This window comes from Camellia sinensis, chromosome 2 (assembly GCF_055761805.1).
Source record: "Camellia sinensis isolate YWXY chromosome 2, ASM5576180v1, whole genome shotgun sequence".
Taxonomy (NCBI): domain Eukaryota; kingdom Viridiplantae; phylum Streptophyta; class Magnoliopsida; order Ericales; family Theaceae; genus Camellia; species Camellia sinensis.
In genome coordinates, this window is record NC_138962.1 from 186,711,563 (window position 1) to 186,727,738 (window position 16,176).

The window sequence follows — 16,176 nt, forward strand, 5'->3', positions numbered from 1 at the left end:
AAAATTAAAACACAAATTAATTTTCTAGTTACTAAAACCAGAAAATAAATTACAACACAAAATAATTTTATTTTTCTTGTTACTAAAACTAGAAAAATTAAAATACCACAATAATTTTCTGTAACACAATTAATATTCTGCAATTGTTAATGACACCAATATATTACTACTAGTTGTCAAAGAAAACAGATAGTATATTACTACTATCTGTCAAATAGCATAAATCACTATTTGTTTTTCCAACCAGAATATGTCTTTATGAAATCAGAAAATTAAATACAATAAAGATAACAAAAAATGGTCTGTCTTAAGATTGTAGGACAATCTTCACTGTATTTAAAAAAGATTAAATTCTATTGTGTACTAAACAACAACAAGAATATAAAGAAACAAGGGAAATGAGAAAATTTGTTTGATTACAGAAATCAAACTAGAAATAAATAAATAAAGATTTTATTTTGTTACAAAAACAAAATTAAAATCTGATTTAATAAACAAATAAAACAGAATAATAAATTAAACAACTTACTTGATTAATTTCTTCAAATAAATATCTGATCAAGTCCAGTGTTTAACACTGTGTCCTTAAGACAGATTCGTCCTCTCCTCGGTGTTTTTAGAATATGGACGTCTATCTCCCACGATGAAATGATCTATCAACGAATAAAAGCAGCACTACAATTTATTCGTTCGTCGAACACACTAAGTGTTTATACTCTCTCTGACAAGAAAATAATGCAGCAAAATGAAGATTATGTATGCAGAATTTTATGGATGAAATTAGTGAATGAATCCAAATGAGGGGCTAGTCTATTTATAGATGGAATGATGGCTGCAAATTTGGAATTAAACAGGTACAACACTTGTTCAATTTGAATTAAACAGATACAAATCTGTTTAAGGTGCTGTTTGGTTTGAAATTTAGATGGATTTGAATTTGAACATATAAAACAGGAAGGGCCTTGTTTGGGTGCACAGGAAAAAATCGGACTAGTTTAATTCCAGAATTAATTTGAATTCTGGATTTTATTTTCAAAAAAATAAAATTTAATTCAAATGTTTTTGGCCCAAAAGATAGGTATTGGGCCGAACAAGCCCAACCACACACCACGCACCTAGCCCAGCCCGTCCTACCGGACGGACGGCGGTGGCGCGTGTGGTGACTTTTGGGTCCAATGGGTCTAGCCCATTTTGCCCATAACCTCCCTCTGTAAAACACTTGGGTACCCCTTGGGGCACACCCCAAGTACCGAACCCATGCCTTATAAACCCATTCACAACTTCCCACCAAATCAATGTGGGACAAGCCTTATTCAAACCTTTAAGGATTTTCCACCAAAACTCCATTTCCATGGAGCATACTTTGGCTTCAATTTCCCATTCACTCGGTAATGGTTTTGAGCAACCAAATATACCACGTGAATCACAACGTGGCATAGAAAACGTTACCACTTTGACCCGTGAAAATTGACGCACAGGGCCCACCTAAAAAATAGACCAAAGTTACCCATAATTTTTCCAAACCATTTCCAATAGATTTTACTAAAGGCAGCCACTATGAATTAGAGAAAACAACAAGAAGTGTTGGCAACGAACAATAGAACTACAAAGATGCTTTATAATTTCATAAAAAGAAGTCCTAGATAAAACTAGAAGGCTCCATATTAACAAAATTATTTTAGACCTCAGATTTTTGGAATTTAATTTTTCCTTGACTTGATTGAACGTCAAATTTATAACTCAATTCTTTTCATCGGCAAATTTCATTGTCAGCATTACATAATTATGTCTAGCATGGGATTCTCATATATCTCTGGCGCCACTTGTAGCATAGGGAGTTATTATTGGATTTGGAATTACAATTCGTTCTACCTTTATCTGCCGGCGACTCCTGATGTCCATTTTCATGAAGATTTGGGATTGGATAACTTAGACAATATGCAGATTGTAATGGCTCTAGCAAAGGAGTTCAAGCTAGAGATTCCAAATAAAGAAGCTGATAAGAATGACTCCTGCTTTCTTGCAATTGAGTAAATCTATAACCATCCGTTGGATAGTTAACATTAGCGAATTCCTCTAATTTGAGTTTCAATCCTATTTCATTTGCTTATACTATCCTTAAAAAACAAGTGCTCTAGTCCTTTCTTGCTTTTGATTTTGGAAGTTAGTACAAAATTTTATCCTTGTTAAGAGATGGAATGGAAATAATTGGAGTTCTGTTTGTGTAGTTTGTTGGCTGCTTTGCAATGTTTGCTATGCTTTTGCTTAAAAAGATCTAATATTTCCTTCCTCTCAAATTCTCAATGAATTGGCACAATTCTTGATCTGTGTGCTTTCATTTTTTGAGATGTTATTTTTGTTAACATGGTGTTTTTTTTTTTAAAAAAAAATTCTTTTATTTTTGTTGCTTTTGATTTATTTTTGGGTAATTGTTGTGGGATCTAGTCCTGTTAGACCTTTTTCCCTAGATGTGGGGTGACATCAATGTGTGGTTAGTTCTCTTGATGAGAAGAGAAGAGTGCAAAACCAAGTTAGAGGAGCAAATGTGTTGGAGAAATGGATTCTTAAAAACAGCCACTACATTCTCTTTGTTTTTGGCCCACGATTACTATTTGTTCAAATATTTAAAATTGCTATACTGTAGAATTCATCTATAATATTGTTGTGCCAAACTACCAGGATTTGTTGAAATATGACGTGTTTGAGACTGCATATTTTATATCCATGTATAATGATAGTTTGCTACATTTTGTTACATCTCTAGATGATTACACTGCGTGAAGATATAGGATGATGCCCTTTGATGCTATTTCATTCTTCTTGCACTCAATGCTATTTGAAATTAAGGGCTTGTTCGGAAAACACTATATTAGTACACTTTTTGACTTTTTACGAAAAAAACGTGAAATAGGGGTTGAGTTTGAAATGATATGGTAGAGAAGTGATGTGACCCAAATATGATGATTATGACCCAAATAAGATAATGTGCAAAAATACCATGTGTTATTTTAACGCACGCCAAACAAGCACTGAATGTTTCTCTAGCTCAATCAAATAGTGGATATCAATTCCATTTCTCGTGTCTCTCTTTGATTTCGGAGCACATGTTGTAGCAATTAAATTCAGTGAATAGATTCATGGTTCCCACCTTCAATTCATCTTGTGCATTTTATGATTGGCATCGATGGCTGGGGAGGGTTTACTGCCGAAGCTGGATTTGGAGGTGAGCTATAGGTTGGGGCGGTGATTGGTGTTATGTACTTACAAATTAGGGTTAGAATTTTGTCCAAAAGAATAAGTAATTAAGGGATAAATTTGTAATAAATAAAAAAAAAATTGAAAGATGGTAGGTGTAAATAGAATTACCCCTGACAATCATAAAAAAAATAAATAAATAAATAAAAAATAAAAAAAAAAGAAAAAAATTGAATTTTTTTTTCTTTATATGGGTTTTACATAGTCTCCACATAAATAAATGATTAATGATTTAAATTTATTTGTGACATGACTACAAACTTAATATAAAATTTCGAAGGCTCTCCACTACTAAGTGTTGGTGGCATCAAAATTGGAAATGTTTTAGATTCACAAAAAGTTCTCACAATTTGACCTACACTAAAGAAGTATGATAGGTGTCAATTTTTGATTAGTTACACGCTCAATTATATAAAACCTACCTTCTTTGTTACATCATTGTGGGAGAAATTCTAGGTAAATTTTTTACCTTAAAATGTGAGTTTCTAACATTACTCCATCAAAATTGGGTAAATTCATTGGTTATTTTTGAATTTTAAAAACAAAATTAAATAACTTTTGAATTTAAAAAATAAATAAATAAATAACAAACTTTACAATTATCTCAACTTTTAAAATTAAAACGGGTGGAACTCATGCAAATGACATATACATATAGGGATAAATAAAGGCAAGGTATATTTTTTTTTAAGTAAAAAAGATGACAATATTATAGTAGTGATATACTGATGAAAGTGATACAAGTTTTCGATGGTTTAAAATCTTATAAACTTTTAAGTGTAATTATAATAAACTTATAGAAGTTGACGGATTTTTTTTTTTCCAAATCTCAAAGTTAGTTTAAGTTACCTCATGGGGTGTTTGGCATATATTTAGGAAAGTCAATTTTTTTTTTTTTTTGAACTTTTTTTGTCTTTAAGTATCTTTTTTTTCCAAAGTTATGTTGATGTTTTTTGCATTTTAAGCCTTGTTTAGATGAATCTAAAATATTTTTAAAAAAAATCACTAAACACTAAAATAAACTAAAAAATTCAATTATTTTTTACTCGTTTTTTAGATATCCTTTTTGGACTTTTTTTTCCAATTTTTGTTTAATACTTTTTTAATCCGTCTAATTGGATAAAATTCAAAATTTTAAATCTATTTTTTTTTTAAAATTCACAAATAAATAAATAATCAATCCCAAACACCCTTCATTGAATGTCTGCTAATGGTGCATTTCTTTCCACACTAATCTTTTTTCCTTTTTTCTCAGGAAGATACTGGTTGGTGTTGAAAAACCCATCAATCCAACACTATTTGAATTGGAAAAAAAATTTATAATCCTTATCCATGCAATAAGAGTATTTCTAATATAAATGTTAAAATTTTGTATATTTGCGTTATACAACAAAAAATTATAAAAGTGAAGGGCAATTTTGTATTTTAAGATTTGTTAATTCAGTGAGTAAGTGGTGTTATAATAGAGATGTTAAGGTATGTGTTACGTAAAAATAGGATAAATTATAAAAATAAAAATAATAAAAAAATTCTAAGATTTGATCCTTATAATAAAATAAATCTTGAAATTTCTATTTTATCACTTTAAAGTCTTAACTTTTTATTTATTTTCAATTCAAACTACTTATTTATTTTTTTGAAATAAAATCAATAAAAAAATATTTTAATCATTAAATTCAATAAAAACAAATATTTTAGTTATTATATAAATCCTTAGTTTTCAAAGAAAATAAAATAACATAGCGGTGTTTTGAAAAGATAATTAAAAGTTAATTTTTAAATTTTTTTTTTATTATTTTATGTGAAAGTTGATGTGACCCAAAATTATTTTTAATTATTTTTTTTTTACCCCATAATATGAGTACAATGTCCCACCACATGCACCTACCACCAGGCCCTCTGTCTCGCTCTCTCTGTCTCCCCTTGCATCTTCTTTCCCAATCTAATTTTTTTAATGGACGTTTCAGAAATTATATTTAAATATTTTTTATATATTGAAGGCCAAATGAAAATAATTTTATATACTGAAAATTAAATTAATACAATTTAAATATTGAAAATTAAACACAAAATTTATATTTGGGAACAAAAAATATAATTAATTGATTATTTTATTTATTTTAATATTTTGCACCCAAGTCTATAGCCCTGTTTGGTAGAGCTGTGGGAAAGTGCTTATAGCTTATGCCTAAACAGCTTATAACTTATAACTTTTAGCTTAAGCTGATTTCCAGCTTATTCTTAAAGCATCTCCTGCCCCACTCAAAGAATAAGCTGATTTCTGACTTCCACAAAGCTACAAGCTATAAGCTATAAGCTATAAGCTAAACCAAACACATCAAAATAGCTTAAATTAAGCTGAAAGCTGAAATAAGCTGTAAATAATTTCTACCAAACAGGCACTATGTTTCATATAACATTTACATTTTGCTTGATATACATAAATGGGATGGGAAATGCTATACCATACACACCCTTCTACAAAGTGTATAATTTTATTATAAAATTTCGTAATATTAACTACAAAATCAGTAATCCCGTCATAAATTGATGTAAAAAAAATCACAATCAGTCACACATATTTGCAATATTAATTACAAAATTTTATTGTGGCAATTATGAAGAGATTATACATTTTATGATTGATATTATAAAATTTTATAATAAAATTATATATTTTTTTAGTAGAATGCACATAATATATGTACTGCTAAGAACATCTTCAACGGCATATCAAAACTATCATCAAATTTAAATTTGATAAAAAGAAATTTCTTTTTCTGCTCCAATAGTTTCATCAAATACATATCAAATTAAGAATATCAAAAATGTTTCACCAAATTAAGGACATCTGGGACCTTTAGCATTTTACTGTTGAGATCCGTTATATTTTTATCATCGGATGTCTCTCCAGATGTCTCCCGAATGACCACCTCAAAGCAAAAATTTATGAAAAATTTACATTGGCCAGTCGACCGGTCAGACATCTGCCTGGTCAACCCTTGAATGACCACGTCAAAGCAAAAATTTATGCAAAATTTACACTGGCTGATCAACCAATGGGACATCCGCCCAATCATCCGCTTGATTGGTCGGTGTTTTGATGAAATCTTAAAAACTTTCGTTAAATCACTTGATATTAAATAAACTTTCTATTTAAATTTAATAAAAATTTTGATACACTGCTCTAAAACGATGCACACTAAGGGTGTGTTTAATTAGACACACTGGATAAAAGGGATTAAAATCCATCAGACTTGAATCTTGGGACTGTGAATCCCCCAGACTATTTGGTTGGATTGGATGGATATCCGTGCTTGTTTTCTCATAGGATTAGATGTCTAGAAATGATTATTTTTAGTGAATCTAATGTTTGGTTGGACGGATTGGATAAGATAAATGAGTAAAAGATTATTTTACCATTTTTTAATTGTTTACTAAGTAATAACAATATTAAACATATTTTTAATATTTTAATTATTTTTAGCTAGATTAAATAAAAATTTATTTTATTTTATTTTTACACAATTAAATAAATTTATTATTAAAAAATTAAATAAATAAAATATCAATAAAAATATATGTTATTTTTTAATTAAAATTTTAAATAAATTTATTTTAAAAAATAATAATAATGAAATAATGAAATTAAATAAAACATCTATTAAAATTTAAATAATGAAATTAAATAAAATATAAACAAAATTTTAAAATAAAAAATCAATAAAATATCTATAAAAAATTAAATAAATAAAACATCGATAAAAGTTAAATATAATTATTTATTTTAAAATTGAGACATTTAAATTTTATTAAATTTTACTAAATATAATACATAATTAAATAGTTGAGGGTCAAAATGGTCATTTCACCACCTAATCCCAATAGTAATAATTCCATGAAAATTGTGCCACATCCCCCCAGATTTTATAATCCCATACATGGGAGATAAGAAATCCGCCCAGACTCCATGTTCGGAAGATTCAAAAAAAACAAACACCGAATAAAATCATTCCCCAAATTACAATCCGAACAATAAATAATCCCTCATAATCCCCAATCAAACGCACCCAAGAGTTCCCGTGTGAAGCCGTTTGAAAGGTGGGGGACATGCTTTGAATCGATTATAAATTGTGTCTTTACAAGAAAATGTATAGCGATCCCGGATTTACCCTTGTTGTATAGTGATCCGGACATGTGTCCGTGGATGTTGGTAGTTGTTTATCATCTTGTTTGTATCCTTTTTACTTAGTATTTGAGTTATGGGATGTGTTGGGCAGGTTTGTTTCAGGTTGGTTGAGTTTAGAAACCAAAACTAGTTGCCCAGATTTTTGGCCTGTACGCTCGAGCGGAGGTGTTGGCGCTCGAGCGGGGAATACATCCATCCAGTATCTGGTTGTGCAGTGTTGTGAGCTCGAGCGTAGGGTTGGGAGCTCGAGCGGAGGCCTGGTTCTGCAAAAGTGCTGGGCGAGTGCATTCTGCGCTCGAGCGGGAGGTTGGCCGCTCGAGCGGAAGTCTGTGAGTGGCCGCTCGAGCGGGGTGTTTTACGCTCGAGCGGAAGACTGGGTTTAAATCCCGAAATTGTGACTTTTCAAATCACTTTTTCACCTTCTCTTCTCTCTCTTACTTTTCCAAAATCACCATTGTTGAGCCTCTCACTCTAGACTCTACCTTCTCTCTAGGTTTTGATCTAGTAGGAGTGATTTACTCACCTTTGGCCTTTACAAAAAAGTTGTTGATCGTCGAGGGCTTCATTTTAATCTGAAAATCTCGGGTTTTGGAGCACGTTGGGTTTTGTCGTCTTCTCCTTTGGAACTCCGAATTTGAGGTAGGGATAACCTACTCCTCTCTATGGGTTTTGTCTTTAAATTTTGGTATTTTGAGATGTTGGGCTTGGTTTAGTAATTTTGTGAAAGTTTGGGGCTTTTGTGTAATTTTTACAAAAGTTGGGGTTTTATTCATAATAAACCTAGATGCATGTTTGGCATAGAAAAATGGAATGATTGTTGAATCATTGATGAAAATGGAACCTAAGGGTTGAAATGGTAATTATGGAAAATGGCCTAATTACATTGTTTAATTAATTGGGATAATTAATTGGTGAGAAATGAGGAAATGAAATGTTGATTGAATATCCATTTGTGCATTTATTTTCTGTTTTAGAAATAACTGCTTTGGGCTATCGGTGGAGGATAGTCGAGATTGTTGTAGACAATGCATGATGATTAGGTAAACGGAAACTAATCAATGGAATGTGTCATGGAACTTGACGGTTGATAGAATACATTAATTGTGTGTATTGTGTGATTGTATATAGAACCAATGTGTTTATATACGTTATGTGTAGAGGAGGAGATAGGGGATGTACTCCGCGGTTTAGGGGAAGATAGGGGATGTACCTCTAAACCGGATAGGTATTGGGAGGAGATAGGGGATGAACTCCGTAGACAGAGCTCATATGCTTGTCTAGAGAAGTGAAGATAGAGCTCATATGCTTATCTTGGTGAAGTGTGGATACAGCTTGTATGCTTATCTGTGGATATTGTTGATATACATATCTGTTGAGAATGTGGATATAGCTTTTATGCTTATCTGAATGTGAGATATAGTTTTTATACATATCTGTGGAAATGATGATAGAGCTAGCATGCTTATCTGTTGAAAAAGGGAAAATGAAAAGTAAATGGGACTTGTAAGTCGTTGACATAAATATATAATTTATGTGATTGTATCAGTGTTGACCAACTATCAATTGCTAATGTTTTAGTCATTGTCCATGGTTGGTTTAGTGCATTTCTACTGGGCTGTGGCTCACCCTATATGGGAATATCATTTTCAGGTACAGGAAGCATGCCACCTCCAAGGACATAGCTGGGAGGCTAGTGGCGGACATAGTTTTGTCGTTTTACTGTTGATGTATTACATGTAATTTCAAGCCAAGGGCTTAATGTGTAAACGAGTTAGAACTCTTTGTTGTAACCAAGTGTTAACTTGGAAAGCTGTAAGCCCGTAGGGCATTTTGTTATGAGGTTAACATGTAATACTTATGTCTTGGAATTCTAATGAATGAAAGGAATGCAGTTAGTTTAAATGTAAATGCATGTCTTACCTGATGGGTTTATTGTTATTATTTTGGGGGCGTTACAACTTGGTATCAGAGCGTACCGGGTTCGAATACTTTGGGTACGTGGGAAGTGATTAGGATCACAATGGGTTTGTCTCGCTTGATAGAGACGTAGATGTAGTACCATATGCTATGTGGTTATTTGATAACATGCTTATGTGACTATGTGGGTATGGGATTTAATTTCTTGGATGTTGATTGGATCCTTGAGTTTCTGGGAGTCTTGTTGGAAAAGCACTTGATCAACGCTGTTTCTAACCGGAACTCTAGTAACGCCTCGGGACTATCATTATCCGGAAATGAAGTTCGTAAATGCTTATGTGTTTATGTGCTTATGTGGAGTGAATTACAGTTGTCCATGCACTAGGACGTGAGTGTTTAGTTTCGGCACATTTATGAATGTGCTAACGTTCTGTGTTGCCTTTATTAGGATGTCAGGACGAGGAAGAGGTGCTAGGCGTGGTAGACCTGCGAGGCAGGAAGTACCGTTACAGGGTGAGATTCCGGCAGTGCAGGAGGGAGTTGGGCAGGCCAATGTGGCCGAGCCAGTAGGTCAGTAGGCTATGGGTGCCTTGGCCAGAGAGATAGCAGGAGCTTTGGGTATTCTTAGAGCTGGGAATCAGGCAGCTGAGACAGGGCCTTCCTTCTTGAAGAGGGAGTTCTTCCGGTGTAATCCGGACGAGTTTATCGGGGATCCTAAAGAGCCGCTTAAGGCAGATGAATGGCTCGAACAGACAACGAAGACGTTTGAGATGCTTGGCATCGAGGACGGAGCACTGAAAGTGACCTTGGCATCCTTCCAACTGAAGGGAGATGCGGGTCAATGGTGGAAGTACGAGAAAGCTCGTGTTGGTGGTACTTGGGAGGCGTTTGTGAATGCTTTTCAGGAGAGGTTTTTATCAGCAGCAGCTAGGGAAAAGCTGAGGGATCAGTTTAGCCGGCTTAATCAGCAGGGCTTGTCAGTGGCCGAGTTTGAGGCTACTTTTACCAGTCTGTCTAGGTTTGCACCTGAACTGGTGGCGTCTGAGGAACGCCGTTGCTATGAGTTTGAGCGGAAGTTGAGGCGGGGCCTCAAGTTGAGAATTGGTGGGTCTTATATTCGAGAGTATAGACACCTAGTGGACGCTGCAGCTCATATGGAGCTTATGATGCAGGAGGAGGATGAGGGCCAGAGAGGCTCCAAGAGGAGCCAGGATAGTCAGGGTGATGGCAGGAGGCAGAGGGGTTCTAACCCTCAGCAGTCGCAGGGTGGTGTTGCTAGATCGACCTTCCCAGTGCCGAGTGCAGGCTCCGGGAGAGGTGGTCAGGGGGATTTCACCTGTTACAAGTGTGGCCAGCTGGGTCACAAGGTATCTGTGTGCCCGCAGAAGGGTGGGGGTCAGAAAGCTGCTTCTTCTTCAGCTAGACCGCAGAGTCAGAGTTTGGGCAGGGGGCAGCTCTTGACTTGTTATCAGTGTGGACAACCTGGGCATATGAAGAGGTTTTGCCCACAGTTGAGTGCCACTTCGGGAGCGTCTGGTTCTAGACAGACGCAGGGTTTTCAGCCAGCTCAGTCGGTGCAGGCCTCGAGGGCCAATCCGGGAGCTTCGTCATCCCAGTCTGTGCAGCAGTCTTTTGCTCCGAGAGGTGAGCAGGTAGACCAGGGGCCTACGGGGCGCGTGTATGCTGTTACCGCGCAGGATTTAGTACCGGCTCCATCAGTAGTGAGAGGTACTTTTCTGTTTTGCAACTCAGTTGCTAATGTGTTGATAGACACGGGTGCATCTCATTCTTTTGTATCTGCTGCATTTGCATCTGTTTTGGAATTGGAGTTAGCACAGTTAGCATCTCCTATTTGTGTGGTATCGCCTTTGGGTGGTGAGTTGATTCTGAAACAGGGTGTTAGAGGATGTGATATAGAGGTCGCCGACTATAGGCTTCCTTTTCCGTTTGTTGTCATGCCCATGAAGGGTTTTGATGTTATTTTGGGTATGGACTGGTTATCGTCATACCGGGCTGTTATTGATTGCTACCGCCAGAGGGTTACATTGTGTACCTTGAGCGGGGAGTGGTTCCATTTCTTGGGAGACCGGGTTGGTAGTGTTTTGCCACCGGGGTATGATTCGCGAGGGCGAAGTGAGCTTAGTAGTCTACTTGCCAGTTTTGAGAGTGGTGAGAGTGGTGAGACCCAGGTTGTGTTACCGAGGGTGGTTTGTGAGTATTCGGATGTCTTTCCCGAAGATCTTGTTAGTTTGCCACCTCACCGAGAGATAGAGTTTTCTATTGATTTAGTGCCTGGTACGGCGCCGATTTCTATGGCACCTTACCGTTTTGCTCCAGCAGAGTTGGTTGAGTTGAAAGTTCAGCTCCAGGAATTGCTAGATAAGGGCTTTGTTCGCCCTAGTGTTTCACCGTGGGGAGCACCGGCACTCTTTGTTAAAAAGAAAGATGGTGCCTTGAGATTGTGTATAGACTACCGGAAGTTGAATCGGGCTACGGTTAAAAATAAGTACCCTATGCCCCGTATAGATGATTTGTTTGACCAGTTGAAGGGTTCCCGTTGTTTCTCTAAGATAGACTTGAGATCGGGTTACCATCAGTTGAGGGTCAGGGAGGAAGATATTCCTAAGACGGCATTCTGTACGCGGTATGGCCATTACGAGTTTCTGGTGATGCCATTCGGACTTACCAATGCACCGGCAGTCTTTATGGACTTGATGAACCGGATTTTCCGGGAGTTCTTAGACCGATTTGTGGTTGTTTTCGTGGACGATATCCTTATCTATTCGTCTTCTGAGGAGGAGCACGAGGCACACTTGAGAGTGGTGCTTGAGTTACTTAGAGCCCATAGGCTGTATGCCAAGTTTGGGAAGTGTGAGTTCTGGCTGGGGGAAGTCAAATTCTTAGGCCACGTGGTATCCGGGGAAGGGGTGTCTGTTGATACATCCAAGGTTGAGGCAGTGCAAGATTGGGCACAGCCTAAGAGTGTGTTTGAGATCCGCAGTTTTCTGGGATTAGCTGGGTATTACCGTCGGTTTGTGAAAGATTTCTCCAGGTTAGCGTCACCGTTGACTAGACTGACTCGGAAGGGAGTCAAGTTTGTGTGGAGTGAGACTTGTGAAAAGTCGTTCCAAGAGTTGAAAATTAGATTGACCACTGCTCCGGTGTTGATTATTCCGGAGAGAGGGTTGGGTTATGCGGTTTATTGTGATGCTTCACGAGAGGGTTTGGGTTGTGTGTTGATGCAAGAGGGGAAAGTGGTAGCTTATGGCTCACGTCAGTTGAAAATACACGAGAAGAATTACCCCACACACGACCTAGAGTTAGCAGCTGTGATCTTTGCCTTGAAAATCTGGAGGCACTACCTTTATGGTGAGAGGTTCGAGGTATTCTCGGATCACAAGAGTTTGAAGTATCTGTTTACACAGAGAGACTTGAATCTGAGGCAGAGGAGATGGATGGAGTTCATCGAGGATTATGATTTTGAGTTACATTATCATCCGGGAAAGGCCAATGTTGTGGCCGATGCCCTTAGTAGGAAATCCATTAGTGATGTTGCTAGTATAGCCATCCGGGAATGGGAGATGTTGGGAGCACTTGGCGAGTTTGATTTGCTACTGGGCGAATCTGTTGAGGTTGCGGCCTTGTTTTCTGTCGTGGTGCAGCCTACACTTGTGATTAGAGTGTTAGAGGCACAGAGAGGTGACCTTGAGGTAGAATCCCTCCGAGAGAAGATCTCCAGTGGGAAAGTTGAGAAGGGTTTGACGGTGTATCCCGACCTGAGTGTGAAATACCGAGACCGTTTGTTTGTACCGGAGTCTTGCCGAGAGGAAGTACTCCGAGAGTTTCACCATTCGCGCCTTGCGGTGCATCCGGGAGGTACTAAGATGTATCAGGATTTGGGTCGCCAGTTTTGGTGGCGGGGTATGAAAAGAGATGTGGCTGTTTTCGTATCGAAGTGCCTTACTTGCCAGCAAGTGAAGGCCGAGCATCAGAGGCCAGCGGGTTTGTTGCAACCCTTGCCTATTGCCGAGTGGAAGTGGGAGCATGTCACTATGGACTTCGTTGTAGGTCTTCCGAAGACTCAGCGGGGTAGTGATGCTATTTGGGTGGTTGTAGACCGGTTGACTAAGTCGGCGCACTGTATTCCTATGCGCGTGAGAGATTCGGTAGATCATCTTGCCGATTTGTATATTCGGGACGTAGTGAGATTGCACGGGGTCCCAGTGACGATCGTCTCAGATAGAGATCCTCGTTTTACTGCTAGGTTGTGGCAGAGTTTGCAGAGTGCCTTGGGCACTAAGTTGACCTTTAGTACGGCTTATCATCCTCAGACTGACGGGCAGTCCGAGCGTACTATTCAGATCCTCGAGGATATGCTTCGGGGTTGTGTCCTGGATTTTAGTGGGACGTGGGAGAGGCACTTGCCATTGGTAGAGTTTGCCTACAACAACAGTTTTCAGTCTAGCATCGGTATGGCACCGTTTGAGGCCTTGTATGGCCGACCGTGTAGGTCTCCAGTTTGTTGGGCCGAGGTGGGTGATGCACCTTTGTTGGGTCCGGAGTTGGTTAGGGAGACGACGGAAAAAGTTGAGCTTATCCGTAGGAGGCTTGTTACAGCCCAGAGTCGACAAAAGAGTTATGCCGACCGTAGGAGGAGACCTTTGGCGTTTGAGGTAGGTGATCATGTCTTTCTGAAAATATCACCTAGGCGAGGCCTGATGAGGTTTGGGAAGAGTGGGAAGTTATCCCCTCGGTTTATTGGTCCTTTTGAGATCCTTGAGAAGATAGGCGAGGTTGCTTATCGGTTAGCCTTACCGCCGCAGTTGTCCGGAGTGCATGACGTGTTTCATGTGAGTATGCTTCGGAAGTATGAGCCAGATCCATCACATGTGCTGGATTGGAGCGATTTAGAGGTAGATGAGGATGCCTCGTATGAGGAGAGACCGGTTCGGGTCTTGGATAGGCGGGATCAGGTCCTGCGTGGTAAGACCATTCCTTTGGTGAAAGTCTTGTGGAAACATCACGGAGTGGAGGAAGCCACTTGGGAACGTGAGTTGGAAGTCCGTGAGAAATATCCGGACTTGTTTGTTGATGTGTGATCTTGTATTTAAATTTTACATTATGTTGAACTTAAGAGCTTTTATATATGTCTTAAGTTGTAAAACATTGAGAATGTTTTGATTATTGGAAGCATGTTTTGGAACTTGCCTCATATGGTAGTTGGATGTAACACTATATATGTTGAATATATTGTTGACATTGGAAAGTTAGTGCATAATGTTGGTGCATGTTAATAATACATATGTTGTTTACATATTGTGATATGTCTCTTGTTAAAGGGATGGGATGACCGGTAATGGGTCGAATTGTTGAATGTTAAAATGTAACATTGTTTAAAATGAAGGAAAACTTGTTTTTGAAAACTTGTGTTTAATTTCGGGGACGAAATTCTTTAAGGGGGGGAGGTTATAGCGATCCCGGATTTACCCTTGTTGTATAGTGATCCGGACATGTGTCCGTGGATGTTGGTAGTTGTTTATCATCTTGTTTGTATCCTTTTTACTTAGTATTTGAGTTATGGGATGTGTTGGGCAGGTTTGTTTCAGGTTGGTTGAGTTTAGAAACCAAAACTAGTTGCCCAGATTTTTGGCCTGTACGCTCGAGCGGAGGTGTTGGCGCTCGAGCGGGGAATACATCCATCCAGTATCTGGTTGTGCAGTGTTGTGAGCTCGAGCGTAGGGTTGGGAGCTCGAGCGGAGGCCTGGTTCTGCAAAAGTGCTGGGCGAGTGCATTCTGCGCTCGAGCGGGAGGTTGGCCGCTCGAGCGGAAGTCTGTGAGTGGCCGCTCGAGCGGGGTGTTTTACGCTCGAGCGGAAGACTGGGTTTAAATCCCGAAATTGTGACTTTTCAAATCACTTTTTCACCTTCTCTTCTCTCTCTTACTTTTCCAAAATCACCATTGTTGAGCCTCTCACTCTAGACTCTACCTTCTCTCTAGGTTTTGATCTAGTAGGAGTGATTTACTCACCTTTGGCCTTTACAAAAAAGTTGTTGATCGTCGAGGGCTTCATTTTAATCTGAAAATCTCGGGTTTTGGAGCACGTTGGGTTTTGTCGTCTTCTCCTTTGGGACTCCGAATTTGAGGTAGGGATAACCTACTCCTCTCTATGGGTTTTGTCTTTAAATTTTGGTATTTTGAGATGTTGGGCTTGGTTTAGTAATTTTGTGAAAGTTTGGGGCTTTTGTGTAATTTTTACAAAAGTTGGGGTTTTATTCATAATAAACCTAGATGCATGTTTGGCATAGAAAAATGGAATGATTGTTGAATCATTGATGAAAATGGAACCTAAGGGTTGAAATGGTAATTATGGAAAATGGCCTAATTACATTGTTTAATTAATTGGGATAATTAATTGGTGAGAAATGAGGAAATGAAATGTTGATTGAATATCCATTTGTGCATTTATTTTCTGTTTTAGAAATAACTGCTTTGGGCTATCGGTGGAGGATAGTCGAGATTGTTGTAGACAATGCATGATGATTAGGTAAACGGAAACTAATCAATGGAATGTGTCATGGAACTTGACGGTTGATAGAATACATTAATTGTGTGTATTGTGTGATTGTATATAGAACCAATGTGTTTATATACGTTATGTGTAGAGGAGGAGATAGGGGATGTACTCCGCGGTTTAGGGGAAGATAGGGGATGTACCTCTAAACCGGATAGGTATTGGGAGGAGATAGGGGATGAACTCCGTAGACAGAGCTCATATGCTTGTCTAGAGAAGTGAAGATAGAGCTCATATGCTTATC